The sequence below is a fragment of the Nematolebias whitei genome, chromosome 1 (genome assembly GCF_014905685.2).
Source record: "Nematolebias whitei isolate Nwh7 chromosome 1, NemWhi1, whole genome shotgun sequence".
Taxonomy (NCBI): Eukaryota; Metazoa; Chordata; class Actinopteri; order Cyprinodontiformes; family Rivulidae; genus Nematolebias; species Nematolebias whitei.
Genome location: NC_056498.1, coordinates 16,805,570 through 16,808,893, shown reverse-complemented (window position 1 = coordinate 16,808,893; position 3,324 = coordinate 16,805,570).

Below are 3,324 nucleotides of genomic sequence, written 5' to 3'. Positions count from 1 at the left end.
AACAGAAATACTAATTTTTTACCGTATTGGTCAAACTGTTGCACGTCATAAATCTCTGAACAGATTAAATCATCAATCCCCTCATCCAGACATAAAGTTCACCACAGTTCAGCATTCTTGTGCAATGACTGCCACATTCAACATATTCTGTGTATGCAGCTCAGCCCGGTGCTTTTATCGACAGTATCGCACCCACTGCATTTTGTACACACGCCTCGTTACTTTTTCCACTGCTGTTATCTATTTCTACTCATCATTACTACTTACACTACTGTTTCCAGCACTCATATCAATCCCTGCTCAATATTACCTCATCCATGCACCCTTCACCCGTTCTCTAACACTTGACTACAAACATAAAACAGCCATTAGAAGCCCCATGCAGCACACTGTAGGGGAAAAACAGTAATTTAAAAAATTATATTTTGTGAAATGACTACACTACTTAGTAAAAGGTCAGCCTATTTGGTATAAGTATGTTATATTTTTGTATTAAAGTGATTGCTAATTGAAGCAATTTTCTCAAATTGCTTGGTTTAAAGGGGATTTAGCTCATTAGCTAGCAGGAAAAGTAGCATGATTGCAATAGCTTTATTGACCTCATCTACACTACTTTGGATTAGGGATGCACAATATTATTGGCATGGTATCGGTATCGTCCGATATTAGCGATAAAGCTAAATATCGGACATTCCATCAAATAACTCACTGATTTAAAAGGCTTCTCTTTTAAGTTAATTTTTAATTTAAGAAACAGTCAAGTATATCTATTAATATATGCGCTTTTCACTTGCCGCTTGTGAACAAGTTGAGTTTAGATTTGTGAAAATTCACAAATTTGCACTGTTTAAGTGTTGTAAATGTCATGAACAAATTTGATGTTGACTGACAAAGACCATGCAGAACAATGTAGTATTTTAATTCCACAGCAGAGAAAGCTATGCAGTCTCTGTAAATAGGTATAGGAAAAAAATAAAAATATCGGTATTTGTATCGGTTAACGGCCAAATAAGTTTTAACATATCGGATATCGGCCAAACATCCAATATCGTGCATCCCCACTTTGGATATTTTTTCAAAACATAAATTTTTATATAGTGAAAAAATTCTGTTTGGGCCGTGGTCTCGTCATCCTGAGGCTTTAGGTTTGAGCCCAGGTTGCATCAGGAAGGGCATCCGGTGTGAAGCTTTTACCAAATCCCTTGAGCGTTTGCTCGCTGTTGCGACCCCCACAGAGGGGAACAGTCGAAAGAAAAACATAACTAAAAATTTGTCAAAATTACTTAAGAAAATAACTTAAAAATGTTAAATAAATTCCCGTGCTGAACCACTAGGTCCACATTTACAACAAATCAAAACACAGTGAAAGAACGTTCGTAACTTTGCTAAAGGTTCTCTGGGAAAAAAAAAACCAACAACAAATCTTTGTTGTTGTTTTGTTTACACATGTCCACTCATTTAGTAACTTTTTTCAGCACACAAAGTTCAACAGTTGAAGAATCAACATCTAACAAAATATATAAAATAAAAATGTAAACCTGCTTCATTGTTGTTGTGGTTTCTAGGGAGCAAAATGTTCGTGTCCTTGTAAACAGGCTGCTGTTTTTCAGCTTTGTCTGTCACATCCTTAGATTAGCTTTAAAAAATATATATTTATGATTTTTCCACTAAAAGAACAGTTCACGCATGGACAACAGAGGTAAAATTAATAGAAAACGTCTTTAAAATATCTTTAGTAGCGTAGACAGGGCCTAGAATTAAAGTTACTATACCATTTATCAGCTCAATAGTCTTATCTGGGGACTCCACTAGAGTAAATTTCTATCCACGTTACAATGTGCAAGTGATACCTCATACAAACAAAATAAAATAAAAAACTGTGACTTGCTTTCATCTTTTGTCATGATTTGGAAACTCTGAAAAAACAGTGACCACAACACATCAGATCAAATACAGCACAGTTAAACGGAATATGTTACATATCAGTAAATACAAGTAATATGAATTTTTTTTTGTTCCAGAAAGAAACGTCACCCAAAGCGGAAACAGCGAAATATGAAGGAAGAAAGTAACACGAATAAGAAAAATGTGGCTAACACAGTTTTCAACCCCTTGATTTGTTTCCCAGTTAGTTCAACAAAATCAGGAAACGCTGAAACAACAATATATAGGCATTAAATAAATTAATCAATTTAAAAACAAACACCGTAACATATAATCAAAATACATATTTACAACCAAGTAAAATGAAAACAAAGCTAACAGAAAGTTAATTTTTAGGGGAAAATATTGTAATGAATGTTAGTTGACTGTTAGCATTACGTGCTAAACACCTACATGTCCACCTCTTCATCTATTCACGTGTTTTGGTTCTAATTATGTATTATAAATATATTAGGCTTATAGTTTTGCAGCATTTACTGAGCTGATATGTACTTTGTACACAGAAACCAAAATTTGACATCATTTGTGCCTGATATGTTGATATATTATGTGCCAATGGCTACAGCGAGAAAAGCGAAGCTACGTCAAAACGATCGTCTGCCTTCCGATGAAGGGCCTGACTTGACTTTAGATACGTGCAAAGCAGGAACTGCATGTAAATAAACATACGAGGAAAGTTTCAGCACAAACACACTTTGATGCAGACAACAAATTAAACTTTCAAAACGCTAAAACTAAAGCTTTTATCAGGATAACAGGCAGCTGGACTTTTACCGAACAATTACTTGTAAACTAACAAAAAAAGTTACAATTAAACCCTTTGTCTTCTAATATTCTGTCCCAGAGAGAAAACTAGATTCTAGATTCACAAGCTGCTATTCAAAAACTCGTTAAAATAAAATAAACAAGAGTCCTCATCCTCTGTTACTAAGGTTTTGTACAATAGTGGAAACACAATATCTGCAAAGAAAACCCTTCATTTTGGTTTGTAATACAACCAAAATCTTTAGGGTATACTGGTAAGTGACAGTCCATCATTTCGGTTCCACAGCTTGTATTTTAATTAAGGAAAAACCATTACCCACAGGTCATAGCAGTATGGACGACTACCTCCTTTTATAATAAAAGCCGTGTAAAGGAGGGCAGCCACCGCTTCATTTGGGGTCTGGTCTTACAAGGGCTAGTCTAGACTGAGGAGAAAAACATTATGTTCTCTCTGCATTGCCAAGACTGAGTAGAAAAACACTATGTTCTCTCTGTGTTGCCAAGACTAAGAAAAACACTATGCTCTCTCTGCATTGCCAAGACTGAGAAAAACACTATGTTCTCTCTGCATTGCCAAGACTAAGAAAAACACTATGCTCTCTCTGCATTGCCAAG